This window comes from Zalophus californianus, chromosome 3, assembly GCF_009762305.2.
Source record: "Zalophus californianus isolate mZalCal1 chromosome 3, mZalCal1.pri.v2, whole genome shotgun sequence".
Classification (NCBI taxonomy): Eukaryota; Metazoa; Chordata; class Mammalia; order Carnivora; family Otariidae; genus Zalophus; species Zalophus californianus.
Window position 1 is genome coordinate 148,711,228 of NC_045597.1, and position 23,810 is coordinate 148,735,037.

At 35.6% G+C, this 23,810-nt stretch overlaps 1 protein-coding gene and 1 pseudogene across 1 annotated transcript in view; one reads left to right on the forward strand and one right to left on the reverse strand.

Annotated features, from left to right (window-relative positions):
- The window catches only part of LOC113920334 (histidine triad nucleotide-binding protein 1-like), a 135,265-nt gene that overhangs the window by 19,149 nt on the left and 92,306 nt on the right, over positions 1 to 23,810 (forward strand). The gene's annotated exons all lie outside the window — the stretch shown is intronic.
- On the reverse strand, positions 3,459 to 3,590 carry LOC113921046 (annotated as a pseudogene).

Consider the following 23,810-nt stretch of genomic DNA (forward strand, 5'->3'; position numbering starts at 1 on the left):
TCTTAGTTCTCTTTGTTTTATACTTGGAGAACAGATTTTTTTTTTTCCAATTAAAGATGGTTGGTACTGTTACACTTTATATAACTGAAAGCATAAATAAATCCAGATGAATTATTATAAGGAAAGGAGATATTTTACTCTGTGACAACCCTGGAACATATTAGAAAGATTTTGAAAGGAGTGATGTCTACTAATTGACTTTGAAGTCAATATTTAAAGATATAAACAAATAACCACTGCTGAGTAAAAAGAGATGTTTGCAAGAATTTATGGCAAACCTGTGATTTAATTCTTAGTCCTTGTATATAAAAATTTTATTTTTGTGTTTACATGTCTCCTATAAAATTTTTGTTACATTATTTTTTACATAAAAACCAGTGGTCATTAAGATAAACATTTCTTAATGCTACAGAATACTATTTCTGTTAGGGAATAACCAAACTCTCAATTTTTAATTTAAAGTTATCATTTTTCTTGTCCTCCTTCCCCCAGTTATGCAAATATTATTTTGTAAAATAATGTGATTAGGAACACAATGACATAGAGTTGATTTGAATGGTGGTTTTTTGTTTGCCTTTGTTAACTGTATTTGTTTCTTGATATTTTGTATCTTAAATTTCTTTTCAGCCATTCTATTTTATCAAAGTACTTCCATGGCTTTTAAAAATATATATTTTCTAAAATAATGCTTCAAGTTTTTAAATTAATTAATGGATAGTATTTTCCTTCCTTAGAATTTGGTCCTGTGATCTTTATCTTGGCTTTCATTACCAAATCTACAGATCCTACCTTTGTCATCTTCCTCATAATTTATTCTTTTTTGATCCCTAGTGGACTTTGTAATATAGGCATTTGGGAAACTATTCTGCATATTTTTCAACAGTCAGACTATGAGTTGTGTTAACAAATTTGGGTCTAATTTTAACATGACTACTAAGAGACTCTATTTTGTTTCCTAATACAATTTCCATCTGGCAGTGAACAAAGAGAAAATAGTAGATGTTTGTTAGGAAGCAAAACAAAATGATATTCTTCTTTGGTCAGTGGAAGAGTGTCTCTTGTGTAATAAGGGATGTAAACTATTTATTAAAACTCCAAAGCACAGAAAGCGTACAGAGCAGTAATTTTTAATATTAAAATATATTCTAAAAATATTTTTATAACTTCAATTGAACAATTTTCTACTGCTATCGAAACACATTTAATGTTCTTTACTTTTTAGGATTTAATATTGGTCAGGTGTGTTAATATTTAGTATTACAGCAAACTAGTTTTGCTGTGATATTAAATAATTACAGCAAATTATTTAATTTTAAAAATGACTATTAACTCTTAACATAGTCACTTTATTTGAGGGAATTAAAAATGGTAAAATACAGAGTAAAACCTGACCCTAGGGGGAAAAAAACAAATTAAAAATTATTTTTGTTTCTATTTTTTTATTTCATAATACTCTTTCTTTTTATGTGTGAGGTATAATGACAGAATAGGTTCTTCCCAGTTGATTTTTCGATTAGTTAACAAATGTTTGCTGAGTACTTACTATGTGCTAGGTACTTTACCAAATACAGAGTGAACCAAAGAAACATGGGAATTATCAAAATCATGAGAATCTTTTTGTAACGTTGTTATTTACTACTGTCTGCCCTAGGCAATTTATACATTTTTATTATTGTTTTTTAAAGATTTTATTTATTTTTATATGACACAGAGACAGAGATAGTGAGAGAGAGAGCATAAGCAGGGGGAGCGGCAGGCAGGCAGAGGGAGAGGGAGAAGCAGGCTTCCCGCCGAGCAGGGAGCCCGATGTGGGGCTTGATCCCAGGACCCTGGGACCATGACCCGAGCCGAAGGCAGCCGCCTAACCGACTGAGCCACCCAGGCGCCCAATTTATACATTTTTAAATTGAAATACTTTAGATATACATTGGTAGAAAGTTAAATTCATAGTACATAGTAGAACATATCTGTTAATGGTGTTTGGGCTGATGTTCCATAGATAAAGTGATAGAGCTTTAGAAGATTGTTACAAAAAGCTCCTCTCATGTCTATTTCTGTAGTCATTTGAAAAGGATAAAAGAAAAGGACTGAAAAAATAGATTAACCTGTATTTGAAGAACAACAACAGTGAAATCAATGGCTGTCCTGTCAATGCTGTCAAATGTACCTTTTCCACCTACACTCAAAATAAGCAGTTCTTTTCTGTTTGGGAAGTTTATATACATACCATTTTGGTACAGAACCACCACTGTAATGACTAGATAGCTCAAGGAAAAAAGCCAGAAAACTTTTAAACCATACTTCTAGTTCTAAGTAAGTAAATACCTCTAACTTTTTTGAAATGCGTTTGTTATTAATTTCCTAACATAAATTCTCTCTGAGAGATCTGCTGATGTAGTAGGAATATTTTTAAACCAAGAAGTTCAGGAAATCCAGAGTATTAAGAGTACAATCTTCCCAGCTCATGTTTATTTGCTTTCTTCTTTAGACAAGCTTTGAAAAGCACTCTTCTTACAGTACTAAATTTATTATGTTATATTTGTTGTCATGACCTATTATTGAGATGGCTAGGATCATCCTCAGTTTATTCATAAACTCCTTTTCTTTACCACGGAGTCCAGGGAGGAAAGAACTAAATGCGTTATTTATCATTCTTAATTAAAAACAAATTTAGCTTTAAACTCCTAAGTAGAAAGCTTGATCTTAATGTGATCAATGGAATCATTTTGGAGATTTTCTTAATTTGGTTACAAGGAATAGAAAATAACTCAAATTATCTTATCTAAAACCTAGTGGAATTTATTAATAGGCTATTGGGTTATTTCATGGGATCCAAGGAAAATTTAAACAACTAGTTCTTAGGAAGAGCAAAAAACAAGACAGTGCTGTGACTCTTGGCAGCAGTAATATACTCAATAGTTTCTTAGAGAAGGGGGCTGGGGTGTGGACCTGGAAAGAATTCCAATTGTTCTCTGCATTTCTGGCCCAGAGCCTATCCTTCTCACACACTGAATAGCATGTCAGGGCATTTGTCCTTTCATACTCATACCATGAAACTGAACCACTAAAAATTATTACTAAGAAGGTAAGGAACAATAAATACAAGGAAAGAAAGGCAAAGGAACATTGCCCAATGCCCAGAGCGTAGATTGTTTATGTTGTATACCCAGGCTTCTTATAAATGGGGTGCCCTTGGCTCCATGATCCCAAAACTATCCTAGACTTGATCCTTCTCAATTAAAGCCCTCTTCTTAGGCAATAGAGTGGAAATGATGGTTTAGAAAGCCTTGATATCTCCTTATAGTCCAACTTATTAATCATCAAAATTTCATATATTGGGAGGATGATAACATGAAGTTCTTGGATTTTTTTTGTTTTTACCATTGTTGCTTGATAACCTTCTGAATTATGTTCTGTAATTCTGGTTTTCTGTGAACATCTTATAAGCTTTCTAGTCCTACATGGGTTTTTCCTTTAAAATTACCAGGATGGCACATCCAGTGGTCACTAGCATCCCTGCATTTTTTAATTAGCAATAATCGCGCCTCGGATAAACCTCATTGGCTACGATACTGCCATTGCGCAAAGCTATCCCTGCATTTTTTAAACAGAACCTTTTTCTTCCAATCACTTCCCAACTGCTTTTGATCTTATCTTTTTCACCCTAACCTTATACCCAACCCTCATTTTTCCCTTCATGGTTTATTAAACCATTTTCCATCAACTCTCATCCTTTAGTTTCTCTTCTTGTTCTGTTTTCCTGACTTTGACAATGGCTTTTCTTTTTTGTAACAAATTGGGCATGTTTATTTTGCCTTAGGCAATTGAGGATAATCATTCCTCCAACCTCGAATCCTTTTAGATGATTTTCTCACTCACATCACCATAGACACAGAAATGGAATAAAAATGAACTGATAGGTCTAGAGGAGAATTCTTCGAAAGATCAGTTTTGAAACAATAGGTGAAGAATAACTAAGACAAACCTATTTTTAAGTTTGTAGATATTCTCTGATGAAATACACCTCAAGAATTTTTTATATTTTTCTAGTCAACTATACATATGATTTAGATATAACACATCAGTGTCTAAACGTGTACAATGAATTGAACCCTTCATGATCTGTGATATTATTAACATCCAAATCATTTTGGAATTGGCCTTAAATGTTCAAAAAAATCTTTATTTACTATACATTAATCTAGTAATTTGGTTGCACAGATAGTACTTGAGGTTTAATTGGTCCTTAAATAGGATTTATAGTTCTTTAAATTATCAGTAAATCAAATTTATATAAATTATAATTTAATTTAGGACTACTGAATGAATAGGGAAAGGGTAGCATATTTTCTTTAAGTTGTTTTCAGAACTCTGATTAATGTTTATTTACATGGCAAGAGTACTATTAGAATTATAATTCATTCCAAATATAATATATTAAACATATTTATAAAAGCATGATGTTACCTGGCCACAAAATCTGTTCCTTTTGAAAATAAAATGTAAACAACATTTAGTTCCCAGGGGAGCAACTTATTTTTCCTAAAAATATTAAATCTGGCTATTAAAAATATGATTATGTCTTGCAGCCTCAAGATGGATTGTTAAAAATAAAATTAATATAAATTGTAGATTTGGTGGGCAATACTCTAGGCATTGTTATAATGGTTCCTATTTGATCCATTGAAATTTCCAACATTTATGCTTATTAAGTGGCAGAAAGAGAGCACCAGGAATTCATCTCTAGCCATCTGGCTATTGGATGGGTGGTGGTAGATAAGTAGAATTTCTTCTGCTTCATCTGACTGGGAACCGGATTGGGTCTCATTAACTCACATGGAAGCTCCCATTTATTCACACAGGATTTCACACTATGTGCCTCTCAGGGACTTTGGGAAGTCTCAATGGGTTGAATCAAATGTATGGAAGAATGAGTCCAATCATTCTGGGCATTGTGCACTCCTGGCACTCAGTTTTTCCTGGACACTGCAATTATTTCCTAGAGTACAATAGTTTCTAAGGGTTACAATGCATGGTAATGTCTGTCACCAGAAATCACTAGGTACCTCTTCATTCCCCTGGGCACTACTGCCCTGGTGCTAGTACACCGAAATCTCCTAACGGATGCTTCCCATGCTTCCCTGATCACTGCATCTTCATGATGCCAAAGCTACCTCATGGTGTCCAGGAAAGTGGAAAGTGCATCTCTATTTACATTACACCATCTGAAAGGTCCTAACATAGTTCTATTTTCACTCCTATGTTCCAAAAGGCCCTGAGTACTGTTGCTGCTTAGCAAAGCAAATGGAGGCAAAATGAGAAATTACTGATATCTTGGTTACTTTCTTTTTTTTAAAAAAGATTTTATTTATTTATTTGAGAGAGAGAATGAGAGATAGAGAGCACGAGAGGGAAGAGGGTCAGAGGGAGAGGCAGACTCCCCGCTGAGCGGGGAGCTCGATGCGGGACTTGATCCCGGGACTCCAGGATCATGACCCGAGCCGAAGGCAGTCGCTTAACCAACTGAGCTACCCAGGTGCCCTCTTGGTTACTTTCTTATTGTCTTATGGTTTCTTCTCTGTCCACCACTTCTAGTTCTCTATTTAATTTGTGGAACATTATATTGACTATTTACTATATATTTCATATTGTTTTATTCTTTGTGAAGAGTTAAAGAAAAATAGGATGATTTCTACCTCAGAGATCTTACAATTTAGTGGAAGATATTTTTTTAATTCATTTATTCAGCAAAGATTCATTGGGAATACTGACATAAGGCATCTAGACTAATTGTTAAGGGAATTCATATGAAATATTGATTCTTATAGGGATGATGGGCATTTATGATGAAGGAGGAATTAGGGCTTGTCTTTGGAAAAAAGTGAACATTTTCAGTAAGTTGGTTTGGGGGGAAGAGAAGAGAAAGGGCAGTCTATTTAAGACCCATGATTCAGAAAAACATGTGGGAAGTACTAGGGTGGTGGGTAGCATGGGAAAGTAGAGCCATCAGGGTTTGGGAAGACACGCTGAGGTAAGACAAAAAGATAAGCTGGGACTGGTTTGTAGGAAATTAAAATTGCATGCTGAAGGGTTTGCATTTTATTCTAGGTATATTGTAGAGACACTGAAAATTTTACATCAAGGATTTATGAAGAACTTTGTTTTAGGAAGAATAAATTTGTGCTTTGATTAGTTGGAGAAGCTGAAACTGATAATATGACTCAGTTACAAGTCTCTTATATCAACTGAGGCAGCCATTGGGTGCCAAATAGAATATTTACTATTATTCCTGAATTGGCTAAGGCCCAAATCTAAGAACAAAAGATAGCACTCGTTCCAAATAATACAGCAATCAACATTCAATTGGAAATGGCCACCTTCTGGCTGGACTCACTGAACTGGCCAAACCCCAATAGTATTTTACCATATTTCTTCCCAGTTACAATAGGAAATAGCAGGAGAGAGGTAATTAAACGTTGGCCCTGTGGATTGAACATTATTTCAATGGAAGCTCACTCCCTCTTTTCTAAGGGTGTAGGTGCTTTTTATAGTATGAAGCCACTTAAGGAAAATACCAGAAAATAAGGATTAGAGGTATCTGAACAAAGAGAGTAGCATCTGATTCTCCAATTGGAAGCATGACAAAGCTGCAAACAAATAGGTCCATTCTGATGTCACTCAAGGATCAGAGTGTGTAGGGAGGGAGTCCTTGGGAGATAATTTTGGGATTCCAGGAATATGAGGTGTTTTTCTTTCCAGTTCCCTCCTTCTGCTATTTGAAAGAAAAGGGGATTGTATCATATGTTTTCTGAAGTTGGGTAAGGAGGGTTCTTGAACAGGAATTGGAGTGACCACAGTGAGCAGGACTTGAAGGACTGTAGAGGAGTAATGAATACATTTGGAAAAGTTTAGGGAAACTTGCATTATGGAAGAGGACCCCACCTCTTCCCATAGCTTCTTGTGAAGGATCAAGAAGTTACACGAGGAGCAGAAGCCAAGGGCCCACTTGATGGCAAATCCAGTTTAACAAAAGCATTACGGATCTATCAAGGGCAGGCACAAACATTTCCAGGAGTCCTCAGCTTAAGGCTTTTGTGCAAATTGGACAAAAATCACCATTCTGGATGCTTTTGACACAGCTTGAGAAACTGAATGGGAACTGGATTTCAGCATCCAATCATCCCTTCAGCTGGGAGATTTTGTGCGCAGCAAGGAGAGCAGGGGCGATGCTGACCCCATTGCCTCAAGAAAACCACATGCATCAACTATGTGAAGCCTACTCCATCAGCAGAGAACATTAGTATCAGATAGAACAGACTGAATCTTAGTGATGTGAGGAACACCTCTTAACTGGTGTGTGAGCAGTAACGTTAAGACATCTTTGTCTTCTCTATCCTACTTTGTGCCTTCAACAGCAGTGAAACCAGTGCCTGGAAAACAAAGAAGAGCTATCTCTGAGTCAGGCCAACTATGCACCTTCTCATTCTTAGTAAGCGGGACTCAGTTCTACTCCTTAATGTGGGAGGTGGGGCTAGGAAGACAAACATGGAATCAAGTTTGAGAATGAACTTTTTAAAAAGAGTAGAGCTGAGCCCTAAAAATAAAATGAGACCACAATAATAGCCAAGTGTAACAAGAAAATGATGGAATTTAGCCAAAATATCATTAAGTGGAACATAGCATAGCTGGAAGGCAATACCTGGGAAAATTAAAATCATTTTATGCTTATATCCTGATGCCTTGAAACTCTTCAGTAAACTTGTTACACGTTAGACTATGAAGGCTTGAATTAAAAACAGCAACAACAAAGAAATGGGAATAGAAGCCAAAATAAATTATTTAACCTTATCTATAAATTGCCCAGCTATTAAACATATTATCTCTTTTCTGTTCTTCCATCTCTATCTTACTTTTCTTTCTAAATCAGCATTTTTACAGATATTGTAAACCATATCCATACATTACACATCCATGTTGCCAAATTTCATATTTTTTGATATTTCCCAATAAGCCTTTTAAGAACTTTGTAGCACACTCAATCTCTACTGACTTCAGTTTCTGAAATCTGGTCATTTTAACTCTGGATGGCATTATCTTTTTATATATTATATTTAATATTTAATATGGATATTTAACATATTTAATATTTAATGCAGGATAAAATAATACTATTATTTCCACATACATTTTGATGATCCTCAATTTCTCTAATGACCTGTATTTTCTTATGCAGTTTCTTTTTATTGCTTGTTTTATTTAGCTCTCAGATGGGAGAAGAAAATGACACTCTTTAAGGAAACTGAAAAGTGGATCTAAAAATTTTAGTGAATTTTGTTTTGTGAAAAACAACTTTGGGGGACACCTGGGTGGCTCAGATGGTTAAGTGTCTGCCTTCAGCTCAGGTCATAATCCCAGGGTCCTGGGATCGAGTCCTGCATTGGGCTCCCTGCTAGGTGGGGAGCCCGCTTCTCCCTCTGCCTCTGCCTCTCTCTCTCTCTCTCTTTGTCTCTCTCTGACTCTCATGAATAAATCAATAAAACATTAAAAAAAACAATTTTGGGGGGTCATTTGTTTTCCTGGTGAACTACATTCTAGGTTTCAGAAATTCCAGATGGAAAATATGCATCAAATCCATTTGTTCAAAGCAATATATTGATCTGAAGAACAACTGATCATTTTTATGTACCTATTAGAATCACTGGTTTATTTTGAAATGTACTATATGCATCACTGGATTTTTTCTTTCCAAAGAAATTCTAACAACATGTCAACACACAGAATTTGAATATAAATTTTATCAGAATTAAAAATATAAGTGCAGATAAGTTTTGCCTTTCCATGAAGAAAACGAACCTAACTCTAATGTACAGTTTAAGCCAATATTGACTAGAGAATATTAGAAACAGTCAAAACACAGCTCTTTTATATTATTTCAGTACTAAACATACTGGGTTTGAGAGGCACCTTATTCTCATTGGTGATATATTTACTTACCAAATACTAGGGTGGATAATTTCTGTGTATGGCTCACACATACATCTTATGTTATTTCTTATTTGTTTCAAGTTCAAGGTGAAATTGTTGGACACAAAACTGAATTATGAGATTACACATAGAGTTCATAGAACCCTATGTATTGGCTACAGATGCAAAGTTAAGATTTCCTAATCTAATTCTCCTTTTTAAATGAGTTGAGAATTATGTCATTATTTAGTGTTAGAACCTGAATATTTCTTAACTCTTCAGTTCTCCTTCCTGATATCCCTTTGAAATCAGCATTTTTTTTTTTTAATTCTCTCAACAGCCAACACCAACTCCTTTAAGAGTGGAGAGAGGAAAGAAGAATTAGAAAGAATATTATTCTAGGGTGTTTGAAGGCTGTTCAACTTCTGAAAGGGACTTAAATCTTCAAAGAAACTAGGATGTAGTCTTTCCTTGTTATTGTGGGGAAAAAGGCCTAGGAATAATACAGCCATTGGACATCTTTATAATATTGTTATAAAAAATACGGAAAATAGCATTTTAAAGAAGAGCAGAGTTCATTTTCTGAGAGGTGAGTATGTGTGACCTCAGTCCTCAAGAACTGCAAGTTTTTTAAAGTTCATCAATTTCATAGGGTGCCTGGGTGACACAATGGGTTGAGTGTCTGACTCGGTTTTGGCTCAAGTTCTGATATCAGGGCTCTGGGATTAAGCCCCCCGTCGGACTCCCTACTCATCAAGGAGTCAACTTGAGGATTCTCTCTTTCCCTCTGTCCTTCTCCCTATTCAGGCACACACACTCTCTCTCTCTCAGATGACTGACTGACTGACTGACTGAATGAATGAATCTTTAAAAAAAAGTTCATCAACTTCAGGATAAAATAAAAATTCCTTCACTTAGTAAATGGGAGACTTTGTGACTTAGTCACTGCCCCATCTCTTGAGCTTTGTTTCTGCCATCCCTCCACATTGCCTCTGAGCTTTTATCACTCCAGGTTAGGTGCAGTTTCCAACGCTTTCTTTCCTCTGTATTTTTTTTTTTCCAAATGCTAGTCTCTCTGTCTTCCCCAGCTTATTGTCAAGACTTAGCTCAGGTGAGCACCACTGTGCAATTGTAGCATGCTGTGTAATCCTCCATCTGATAATTTTCAAATGATTTTTTTAAACCTGTTTGTCTTCCCTAATGCTGGGTGAGGAAGCATGCCTTTTATCCCTTTATCTGTAGTATGTCTGGTGCAAGATTTTACTCATAAAATATTTCTCCAATGAATAAATAGATAAGTGATGTTAGAATTAAGAAATTCAAATGAATTAGAAACAAAGCATGTGTGCCCAATTAGGAGTTATTTCCCTCCTCCAGCAAATAGAAACTTGCCTACTTTCTCTGAGGATATCTTGTACTTTCTCTTTGAAATTTTCTTCTAGAAAAAAATCAGTACTATGGAATGTTGTTGTAGTCGCACATTATTCCTAAAAGAATGGCATTTAGAGTTTTACAAATTGAGATGTCTTTGTCACACCCAGTGATACCAGCAAGGCTCCCTCTGACGTCAGTGAGTTTACTGTAGTTCATTTCTACATGGATGGGTCAACTTATGGTATTAAAGACTCACAAGCAGTACAGACATTTTAGCTAAACACAAATGGAACAGGATCACAGGGTCTCACATCACTTAACATAGTCAGTGTTCCTACCAAAAAATTTCAACCGGTCTCAGTAAAATCGGAATTTGCTTACAATTAAACCGTGAAGAAGACTGAAAATCAAACATATGTTTACAATGGGATAACTCCTGTTAATTATCAGAACTATCAAACTTTTAAATTGTAGATTTATAAAAACAATGTGACACACACACCATGCCTATTACCTATCATGGGATTTTTCTTTCTAGTTAATCATTCTATTTACAAAAGAAAGCTAGCAATTTTTTTTTCATATTAAGCTTTAGCTGAAAATACATGATCTCTATTTTTGTTGGAAAAAGCTTCTCTTCCAGAGATGGATTGCTTCCATTTGTATTTTTAACACTTGTACATCAGAAAGTTCTAATTTAAAAAACTCACAAATGAGGAATTTTGGACTCCCAGCAAACTTTGGTTTTAATTTTCTCCACAGTTTTCAGTGCTTTCTTATCTATGTATTTCAGTTTGCCCTCCATGAAGATTTTCAGGGTCATGTGATTAGAAGAGATGCTCATATTTAAGGCTACTTCAAGAACTAGGAAATCACCACTTCACAAAAATATAAAATATAAAGCTCATTTTTATATTTTGTCCCTAGCTATATTTTGTTTTTAATTGATAAATTTTGCGTATTTAGGAAGAGATGTACTGCAAAATCAAGGCCCCAAACCTCTTTGCGTTGATGCCGTCATCCCCATTTTAAAGAGTTTTATTTAGAAGTTTCTGAGAGCAGTTGATTGTATAATTTATCAGATATACTAAATTATAGTTCCATGAAGTTAAAACTCATTGCAAAGACTCCTATGAAGCAATTTATTATTTTTTAGTTCTGAGTGAAATCTGCTTTTTTTTTAACAAGTGTGATGCTTTTTCTTTTTTTAAACCAAGTGTGAGATTAGTTTAATCCTAAACATCAAGTTCCACAGATAATAAAGTATGTATAATGAGCACATTTTAAAACCCTTTTTGTAGAATTAAATTCTGATTCCATGATTTTGACTCTAGCAGTTTCCACTTACAATGTACAGTCACGTGGAGAAGGCACAATGGTCTAAATCTTAGGTCATAATTTTCAGCAAAGAGGGATTCTAATATAAGCCTGGGAAAAGATGAGATTGAGTTAGATTCTTTAGTTTTTCTTCCGCCTTCCCTCTTGCATTATGCTTAAACAATAACAGCACTGTCCCCAGTTTCATTTTTCATAAGGAGGGTGCTATGGTCTGAGTGTTTGTGTCCTTGCGGATTCACATGTTGGAATCCTAAAGCCCAATGTAATGGCATTAGAAGGTGAGGACTTTGGGAAATGATTAGGTTCTGAAGGTGGAGCCCTCAGGAATGGGATTAGTGCTCTTATAAAAGATTCCAGAGAGATCCCTAGCCCCTTCTGCCACGGAAGGATATAATGAGAAGTCTGTGACCTGGCGGAGAGCCGTCATCCAACCATGCTGGCACTCTTATCTCAAACATCCAGTCCAGAACTGTGAGAAATAAATTTCTGTTGTTTTAAGCCACCCAGTCTGGGGTATTTTGTTATAGCAGCCTGGATGGACTAAGGTGGAGCCAAAGGGAAGAAACAGTTGATAGTCAAGACTAAGAAGAAGGAAATCAAAGAGGAAAAGTATTACCAACAGTGTAACCTCATAGAAAGAATATCTCTTAGCTTGTTTCTTTTTGGTTTTTTTCCTTTCCATTCTACAGTGTAGGTTCCTGTAAGTACTCCTTGTAGGTTCATTTAATAGCATCAAAATAGTGATGTCAAAGTTGTATTTTACAAGAAATTAAATATTTTATGGTACTTTATAAGGCACATTGACATTGGATATTGACACTTAAGGTTAGTTCAAATTAATTATGAACATATATAACTATTACTGCAACTATATTTTTCATAGGTTCAAATTATATTATCATAATTATTTATCATAAGGTACATACATGTTGGGGTTAATGCAGAGCATGAAATCAGACATAATACCTGGCTTGCTAAAATGTAACACGGAGGCCGCTGGGGGTGAGGGAAGGTTTCAGAGAAGGGCATAGGCCTCTGGAATGCCGAGGCCTGTGTGACCACTCTGCCCTTGGAATGCCGCGGGGAGTTGCCTTCCCTGAAGCTCTCTAAGCCCAAACAGCCACCCTGTGATCTAAGAGATGTGTGCATTGTCCCTTAGGCTACGTTTAGTAGACCAGAACACGCAGATTAGCATATCTTGTCTTTCCTGTAAATCCTCTCAGTTTCAGTAAGACCCCTGTCACACATCATGTGCTTGAGAAACAGTGATAAGGATTTGTGATTATCCTGAAGGACCAATAAAAGTGGGAGCAAAGAAGAGCAAAGGGTCTTTGCCTCTGAGTGTTGACCCCCTTGACTTATCCTCTCAGGGCAAAGTTTGGAGTAATTTTTTGTCTGTTGGTACAGGGATTGCTGGCCATTCCCGGCACATACAGGCTGGAATTGGAGCTGAAACGTCATTAGATATGTCAGGTCTAGAGATGAGACAAACAACTCTGTCTCCATTTCATGGGTAATACTAAATCTCTCTCCTTTTTCTTGTGCGTCTGCAGAATTCTTTCTGTACAATCTTTCTGCTCTAATTTCCCATTATAACTGACATGTTGGTTCTTGAATTTTTTTCCTTCTAATCAATCTAATTTTTCTTTTCCTCATTGCTTCTGGCTATTCATGGCTTCTACTGTTTAATGACATTATTTTTTTTCATAATTCTTCATGGCTTCTAACTCTACCTCAATTTTTATGGCCTTAACTCTTCTTCAAATCTTTCCTTGGCTTTAGCTCCTGCTGCTCACTGCTTTGTTCTCTTTCCCGTGTTAAATTCCAAAAAGAGATTTGATTGGCCCAGTTCCTCTTCTGGCATCAGACCATGCTGTAAATCTATTCCAGTCTTTAGATCAGATGTCCTTAGGTTCAGTCAACTTTAGATGTTGCATCATGGGATGCAATCACATTTAGAAGAGACCATAACAGTATTAAGAGTAATGTTGCAAAGGCCGTAAACTCTGAAGCAGAGGAGATACCTTTAATTTGTAAGATTGTCAACATAGCACCACTGGCAAAAGAGAATTTATAATTCTGATGGCCATTCATTCAAATAATATATATGGATTATTTAATGACCATGTGCCAAACACTATTCTAGCCTCTGATGTTATAGTACTGATCAAAAATAAAAATAAGTTGCCTACTCTTATGGAGCTTGAATCTTTGTGGATAGAGGCAATGACAAAAAATAAAGATAGTAAGTGCAGTGAAGGTGACAGTAAATGCTATGAAAATAATAAAGTAGGTTAGGGGCACCTGGGTGGCTCAGTTGGTTAAGCATCTGACTCTTGATTTCAGCTTAGGTCATGATCTTAGGGTCTTGAGATTGAGCCCTGCATTAGGCTCTGTGCTCAGCAGGGAGTCTGCTGGAGATTCTCTCTCTCCGTCTGTCACTCCTCCAGCTCACATGCTCTTTCTCTTTCTCCCTCTCTCTAAAATAAATAAATCTTTAAAAAAATAATAAAGCAGGTGAAAGGGATGGAGACCCAATGTGTGTTTCTAGGGCTATGGGATGAATTGTTATTTTACATAACACTGTAAGGGTTGTTCTCTTTAAAAGATGGCATTTGGGGCGCCTGCGTGGCTCAGTTGATTAAGTGACTGCCTTCGGCTCAGGTCATGATCCTGGAGTCCCGGGATCGAGTCCCACATCGGGCTCCCTGCTCAGCAGGGAGTCTGCTTCTCCCTCTGACCCTCTTCCCTCTCGTGCTCTCTATCTCTCTTTCTCTCTCTCTCAAATAAATAAATAAAATCTTTAAAAAAAAATAAAAATAAAAGATGGCATTTGAATGGAGACATGACTGAAATCCCTCCTTAGCTTATTACCTCTGACTGTTGTCAAAGGAGTTTGCTCACACTTATAGGTTTTAATATCCCTGAATCAGAAAGGATAGGAGTGGGGGTTTTTGTTATTTTTATTTGCTTCACGTTACGGAGGAAAGAGGATGTTCACAAGAATATGTTCTGCTTTTGCAGTTGGTATTGCATAGATTGGAACCACAAAAGATAGGAAGGATTGTGGTACTGTCCAGGAGAAAAACAAGAGTATCCAAGTCCTCAGTGATGCTGAAAAGAAGGGAGCCAGCCAACTTCAGCCTGATGAGGTCTTGGGTCTTAGATATTAGCTATATAATGACACAATAATATGTAAAATAGAACTCATCTTTTACCCCAGACCAATCTTATGTTTTGATGTCATATTGTATTATAACAAATCTATCAAACTAGAATCTCACACTCAACTTCAATATTATTTTCTCTCACCTCCCTTATGTACACAATTAGCCACTAATTCCTTCCCATTGTCTTATAGAACTATCTACAAAATACCTCCATTGCTTTCTGTTTCTCTTGCTGTGTACTTCTTCTAGGTCTTTATAATTTCCATCTTGAATTATTGCTACATCCTTGCAGCTAGTCTTTCTGATACCAATCCTTTTTTATCCCAGAGTGTACACTGACCCCAGAACCATTTTCTTAAATAGACAAAGCTGCTCTTTCTATACACTGACTTAAAATCCTCTGAAGGCTCTTCATTGTCTCATATGGTGATTCCAAACAGGCTTAGATTTGAATATGCTTACCATTTCATGCTTTGTTTCTCTTTTCTGCCATTACAACATGGAAAACTCATGGAAGTTTGGAAATAAAAAAGACTTGGAAAATTCTTACCCTTCCTTCAAGATCCCATTCAAGGGGCACCTGGGTGGCTCAGTTGGTTAAGCGACTGCCTTCGGCTCAGGTCATGATCCTGGGGTCCTGGGATCAAGTCCCGCATGGGACTCCCTGCTCAGCAGGGCACTGCTTCTCCCTTTCCCTCTGTCTCTCTCCCCTGCTTGTGCTCTCCTGCTCTCTCTCTGTCAAATAAATAAATAAAATCTTAAAAAAAAATCCCATTCAAATGTCACCATTGAGGAGGAAGGGAAATACTTCCTATACATGTTGAGTCCTTCCATATGGAAGGATCTCTACAAGCATGACTTTTGTACTCTCCTTATTTTTCTTCTCAGGAGAAGTGGAAAGACTCTTGATTGGTGAGTTTGGGAGGAAGAACTGGGCATGCATGGTTCCACTCCCTCATCTCCTCTTTTTGGGAGCTGGCCTATAGCAAGGGCATGTTTTTTCTTCTTTCTGCCATGTGGTGAAAGGACCTACTACTTTCATCTTTCTAATTCTGAGGCTCAGTATTACTAAGCCCATTGTTACTGCATATATAAGGCACCTGGCATAGATTAGATGGTCAATAAATGATTGTTAAACAGATATTGAATGAATAATAAAAGTAAAATTGGTTCTCAATCAACTAGCAGAACTCTGACAAAGAAAAGTATTTTGCTGTACCCCTTTGAGTTCCTGTAATAGCTACTTGAAGAAGCCTTCAGCATCTTCAGAAAATGTGAATCTCTCTTCAGTGGACCTTGATTGTCTGTACATTAAAAATCACCTTGGGGTGCTTGGAAAACTCCCTACAGGCTCCTATGTGCACCCTCGAGATTATGATTCAGCAGGTTTCAAGTCTAGGCTGAGACTGATCATTTTAATAAGCACTGCAGAAGAGTCTTCAAATGCAAATTGGCTACTGTCTTTAGGTTTTTAAAGAACTCTGTTTATATCTCATTATTGGGTTTTTTTCACATGCCTGTCTTCCCCAGCAGGTTATGAACTCACTGGGGGTATTTGTCTCAGAACTGCAAACATATAACCTAGAACCTGGAACCTGGTAGCTAGTCAATACATGTTTATTGAATAAATGTTTGTTGATAAAGACACATGTGGGATTTGTGCTTCCTTTTTTATTTATAAAGCCAGCATTTGGGGATATTCAAAAAGAACACAATGAAGACATCATTATTCCATTAAATGAACTCACCATTAGCTTATGAAGTATCCAAAATTTATGTGTTTTTCAAACCGCGTAGCTTGTAGCATGTTTTTTTAAAAATAGTAAACATCTTTTTTCTATGCCTAATTCATAATATTCCATTAAATTGTCACAAGGTCTTCCTTTAAGAAAATGGTAAAATGATGTCATAAAAATCCCTACTATTTATAATTAATTATCTTTATTTAATCCTGAGAGTTGGCCATATCATAAACACATTAAATATTCTCAGCTCTCCTAGCTTTCACTTGCATATATTTTTCATTTGACCACAACAGCATGTTTGCTAGGCAACAGAAAGAGGAAAATCTTTCAAAACATAAATCCATGAATTCCCCTCAAGAGAGGAAAAGGCAATACTTGCTGCATTACTTAGGGAGTGAAAGGAAAGAGAAAAAAAAAAATCAGATCAACTTCTTTGCAGCTGTTTTCAGAATTCAAGGCCACACCTGGACCGGGTAAAACTATCTGATTATAAACCTTTGGCTAAAAGGAAAAGTTGCTGCCTGAAAAAGCAGACTATGTCTTTGGGGATTCCATTTGGCTAATTTTAGTATTTAACAGATGTAATAGCTGAAGCTTTATATTCTGAAAATAGCATGAAGCCTGTAGGAGCATTGCATTTCTTCTTGAAAATTCCCACAGTGAGCTTAGGTGTTTAAAATGTGTTCAGAAGTTGGCAATGTATCAACTAGAAACATCTCCCTAAATCTGTTTCTTTTAAAGTACAATTATTTATCATGTAGGTATGTTATGAATATGGTATTTGCATATGCTGAATACAAACATATAATTTTGCAAATGTTTTATGGTTTCAGGTTGAGATACACACATATTCTTTTTAAGTCTGAACATCAAACAGCAAATATTGATTATAATAATCTGCCTCATTTATATATAAGGTACACCCTGATGAAAGCAAAACACATACATTCGCTTTGGCTTCCATAAAATAAGTCCTCATATCAGTGATAAAATGATGTTTTTCTTTATCATTTTAATACAACTGTTAAATACTTTGTGGCATGATATTCATAGTCATAATTGCCAAGAGAAGGTTAGGCGGTAAACTACCATCCTTCCATAAACATGCATTGTCTTCACATGAAATTTAAATGTAAGTTTGATCAAACTATTCTAGTGACACAAGAGTAACAAAGCATATCTAATAGTAAATGCTATTTTAATGGCATTAAGTTTTGGGAACTTTTATATTGAATGGCAATATTTAGGAATAATTTTCATTAAAATCACAATGATTTACAGGAGATTATAAAGAGAAGAAGTACATTTTAGAAAGCCATCCAGGAAGAAGTGCCAAAGTATTTGTACTAATATTGCCAATTATATCGTCAAAAAGTTTGCCCTGGAATTTTTTTTTTTTAAAGATTTTATTTATTTATTTGAGAGAGAGAGAGAATGAGAGATAGAAAGCACGAGAGGGAAGAGGGTCAGAGGGAGAAGCAGACTCCCTGCTGAGCAGGGAGCCCAACGCGGGACTCAATTCCAGGACTCCAGGATCATGACCTGAGCTGAAGGCAGTTGCTTAAGCAACTGAGCCACCCAGGCGCCCTGCCCTGGAATTTAAGGTAAAAAAGAATATCCACTCAATTGGCTGGAAAACTACATTATTTTTAGTTTTTATTAATAGTAATGATGAATAAAAACACCTTAAAGATTTTGGGAGTGTGTCATATAATCATTATTAACTTTAATTAGAATAAGGAATACTTAAAAACTTAATAGATACACTCCTAGATCATTAAAGCATTCTTCTTAGTTCTTCAGATTTATTTTGGTGGTCATAAGAAAGTATAAAATACCAGTCATGTAAACTGATTTTATAGGGTCTTTATAAGTAATGTGGCAAAGAGAAGATTTGGTAAATAATTACAGACATGGACCATTGGACCATTTATTGAGGAATAAAAAACATGTGATAGAAATTCTTGACTACTAATCCTGGTGGAGAATACCCAAGAAATAATTTTGTGATTGCTCTTGTCTCAGTCAAAGTAGGATTTCATTAAAATATTTATTGGTTTGGAGCATTTTCCAAAGTTTTGTAGTATTAAATGGCATTTTTCACAATTTATAAAATCATATCGACTTCATCCTATATTTCTTTCAGTTGAAAACATAAATTATTGACAATGAAAACAACTTTAGTAAGGAAATCAGAGCACTTGGATTTATGTTCTGATTTTGGCACTAACTAGTCTTTGGAAATAAAGTTTAATTTCAGTCTCAGTTTTAATGCTGTAAAATAAAGTTGATGGACTACATAATATAATGTTGATTTATTTCTTGAACACTTTTCAATCAACAGATTTATTGGATGTTTATTATAGGCCTGGTGCCTTCTATGTGGGAGGCACATCCCTGGGTAATATGAATATTGTGATAAAGCAAATCAGATTCTCCCAGCTATGGAGTTTACACTCTGTTGGGGTTGACAATAAATAACTAAATAAGTATATGATTTTAGATAGCAATAAGTGTAATAGCAACCAAGGAAGGAAATAGCACTGGAATGAGGTGCTATTTGATTGACAGGTGAAAAGGATCCAGTCATGTAAAGACCTTGTAAGAACTTCCCCACAGATGTAAGAAAAAGTGCCATAAGCCATGCAAATTAACTTGTACCGATGAACATGGATACGTCCAGTATTGCTTGAACATGGTGATCAAAAGGGAAGTGGCAGTAAAAAGATGTAAGAAGTGGTTTCGGTCAGATGATATTAGATTTTGGTGAGGAGTTTGGATTTTATTTTAAATGCTATGGAAAGCCATTTTAAAGTTTAAATAAGATGTCTGATGTGACTTAATTTATCTAGCAAAAAGAATAATATGGTGACTGTAGAGAGGACCATTTTGTGCTGTGTTGTGGCCCAATTACATGTATATGCTTATATATGTGAATGCATGAATATGGACATTAATATGTATATATATCTATATATGATGAAAAATCAAGTTGAATCATTGAATCAAATTTGCTTTGATGAATTAAATTGAAATCATTCTATAAATTTTCCCTCTAATAATTGAAAAGTTAATTAGAATCTAGTTGAGTAATAAGGATATTCAATAAAAACCTAATTGTTGTATGTATAGGAATATGGTATGAGGTTTAATTGATACCTGGAGGTTGGCTATTGGTCTACCCTGGCTCTAATAGCCAGGCAGTAGATCAGTAGTAATGATGAACAGAGTGGGGATTGCCACAGCACCAATAGAAAACACGTAAGATACTTTTTTTTCCTCTGAATTGACTGTGAGATTAAAGTTTTAAAATGAAGAGGACGAACTCCAAACAAGTAGAAGAAGAAGAAGCATATTTTAAAAACAAAAGTTATAAAATTGAGCTGTCAGATCTCTAAAGAAGTCTTCTATTCAACAGAAAAGGTGGTTTGAAGGAACATTGCTGGTAAATGTTATTGGAAAATAAGATAATTTAACATTTAATTTATACATACTTTGATTTTAGATTATATGTAGGTCTAAGTCACATACTCTTTTGATAGCAAAGTGACACATAAATGAGTAAGTAAATTAAATCTAGTTTCTAGTCTGTGTAGTTACATGCTTAAGTGGAAATTATTTTTTGTAACTGGTTACTAATTTAGATGTACTTCATAGGAGTGCTTGAGCTATTGACCCTTTTTAAGCCTACTGAACCCAGTTAGTGGTACATATGTTTTTAAATGACACAAACTCAACGTGAAAGCCATACTCCTTATCCTCCATACTGTTTCTCCATTCCTTCCGATTCCTTTCTACTCTCCTCTGATATTCCTTAAGTGACTGAAGCATTTAGAGCTGTGGCCAGTACATAGTGACTATATAGTAAGACAACCGTAATAGTCTTATTTATTACAATAGTTGTTATTGACACTATGTTCTGTATCTACTGACCCAGAAATTTCAGTGTCCTTCTTTACTCATTCCTCTCAGTTCATAGCCATTTCATATACTTTTGCCTTATGTTTGTCTGTCATCAGGATTGCTATGATTAAGTCTCATTGATATGAGACTGGCCTTTCTTCTCTGTTCCATTCTCATTTAGTTTGGGCCCGTATCATCTCATCTTTGTACAAATACCACCCAAAGAAGAAGACCCATGTTCTGGACTGTACTTTTTTTTAAAAAGATTTATTTATTTTTTTTTTTTTTGAGAGAGAGAGAGCACATGAGTGGGAGGGGCAGAGGGAGAGGAAGAAAGAGTCTCAAGCAGACTCCACGCTGAGCGTGGAGCAAGACTTGGCTCAATTTCAGGACTCTGAGATCATAACCTGAGTTGAAACCAAGAGTCAGTTGCTTAACTGACTGTACCACTCAGGTGCCCCATGGACTGTACTTTTTAGAGGAACACCTTCTGTCCTCTCCCAGCCAAGCCCCCATGGGTGAGTCATTTATGGAGCCAAGGGGAATGTGCTTTCCTAACACTAACATCCTTCTAGACTATACTCCAGGAACCCAGGACTTTTTAAGAACCTCTTTGCTGGTTGTGTCTTCCCAAGTGTTGAATGGGGACTCACAGAATTGACTTTTGGCCAACTATTCTTTGTTTTTGTTTTGTTTTTGTTTTGTATCATGAAGGGGTTTGGTAGTGGCAGTGGATAGTTTTTGGTCTGAGGTCCTTGTGGTGAAAAGGAGAGCTGGAAGAGGGTACAGAAGAGGGGCACAGGCTGGGCCTCCATTTACACCCTTGCCCTATCCCCCCAAAATTAGTGGAAGGTCCATTTGGACAAATACAACCATTACCTCATTAGCTTTCCTCTCTCTAGTCTCATGTTGCACGCTTCTTTCTCTAATTTAACACTTTCTGGTGTCTTCTCACTGGTTACATGGAAAGTCCTACCTTAGCAAGACATACAAGGCCTTCATATTATATCTCAGGTTCATTTTTGGGGGTCATTCTGCATCTCAGTCCCAGTACTCCACTTTCCATGCCTTCTGCATGTCATAATTTTCCATATACATTGTGCTCTTTCACGTTTCTGTGTAGAAACTGCAGGACTTTCCACTTCCTGGAAGACCTTTCCTAATTTACTGCCTTTAAGAATATGTTCATTTATTCCTCTAGATTCAGGTTGAATACAGCCCTTTCTATGAAGATTTTCTGGTTCCCTGTAGAGTGTTTCTTGCTCCTCTGCATAATTGCCCCCTTTATAGCTTTCTTTGATTATAATGCTTTTCCTATTATATTGTGCTTATTTCTTTGAGCATCTGTCTTCTTTGCCAGAACCTGAATTAATCAAGGAGAGGTCTTTAGACTGTCTTCTCCTCAACCTGCATGCTGGTTCCTATAGTAGAAACTCACTGCATGTTTTCAGGGAAAAATAAAAATGAGGGAAGGAAGAATGGTGTATCACCTTCTGCCTTATTCTCCCTGCTGAAGCTGCTTCTGTTGTTGTTCATCTTTTCTATTTCTTTAATTTCAATCTATCAGTCTAGTCCTTTGTTAGTGGAGAATGGAGTATGGCCTTGCACATTTCTTACACCTTCCAAATTTAGAAATAATTATAAATCTCCCAATATTCACTACCTAATTTGTCAGAATTGACAATTATAAGGAATTATTTCTATGTAAATAATAATAAATTTGTTTTTTTTGATTAGAGAGAAAATATATTATTTTGCCAGACTTTTTATTTTGCTTTGGCAAACTGCATACTATGCTCAAGATCTCAACACCAAAATTTGTTTTTATTCTTTGTTCAAGTTGAAGCTGTAAGGCACAGAGATTCTATAGGTTTTGGACCTAAAATAGAGATGTTTTACTGTGATGTGGACACAGCAAAATCCTGAGACAGCCACACATTATTTTCATATGCATTCTGTGATTATCTGGACATAACTGTACTAGTGAAGTAATCTGAGTTCTTACTGTGCAAAATTTGAGAGAGTTTTAATATAGGATAGAGTTCTAGTATAGAAATAGATAAGTCCTTGTTTCATAAAATTTTTGAGAAAAAAGATGCAAAAAAGCAATTATTAAATAATGGAAACATTAATCTACTTTCTTTTGTAGTTTTAAAATTTCTGGAAAATTTAGCAATACCAAATGGAGGAACTGAATTATGCACCAGGCACTGTACTAATCACTCTGCACCTTATTTTATTATTTCATTTAGTCATTGTTAATTAGGAAGATATCATCCCCATGCTACAGTTTATGAGATGGTTACTCGAATATATTAAGTAATCTGTTCACAGTCATAGAGTTAGTACTTTAGAACCAAGATTCAAAGGTATTTTATACGGCTAAGAAAATCTACTTTTAAAAAAAATTCTAGTATAGTTAACATACGATGTTATATTACTTTCAGGTGTACAATATAGTGATTCAGCAGTTCTATACATTACTCAGTGCTCCTGATGTTAAGTGTATTCTTAATCCTCTTCACCTATATCACCTATTGCCCCACGCACCTCCCCTCTGGTAACTACTGGTTTGTTCTCAATATTTAAGAGTCTTTTTTGGTGGGTTATCTCTTTTTCTCTTTGTTCGTTTGTTTTGAAGAAAGCTTTTAACCATTATACTGTAAATCTTAGATTGAATGTGGTAATACTACAGGCTACACAGAAGTGTATGGGATGCTGAGAAATGGTTAAAGAGATCTGAATGTCTGTGAGTTACATCATGCTTAAAAAAACAGGTCATCTGCCATTTTCTCTCTGAAAGCTTTTAGTGTATTTAAATAGCAATAAAGTTGAGGATACTTCCTGGGGATTAAGGACTGCCTAGAATTAAAGGCCAAATGCTTTCAACAACTTCTCCTAATCAAAAGATAAATTCTCAGGAAATGCCTTGTATCCTCATCATCATTGTTTAATTGAAAGTTCCTTACTTGAATTTACTACCTCCCTAAGCTTTTGTTAATTATTACTGTTAAGGCCTCAGCAATAAATAACCTTTCTCTGTGACTTAATATCCATACGCTCCTCCCACTCCCAAACATGTGTTCCTGGAGAAAAAAATTAGTCTTAAAATACTTTATAAAATGTATATATTAATTTGTTCCTTAATTGTAAAATATGACAATATTAATTTGTTACAATGATATTTAAAGCAAAATGCAATTTAAAATCTCTCTACCTCCATCCTATAAATGACATCATGCCTTGTAGAATGACAATATTAATTTTCAAGTCATCTTGAATCCAAATCACTTCCTGTATATATCTTATTTATAAC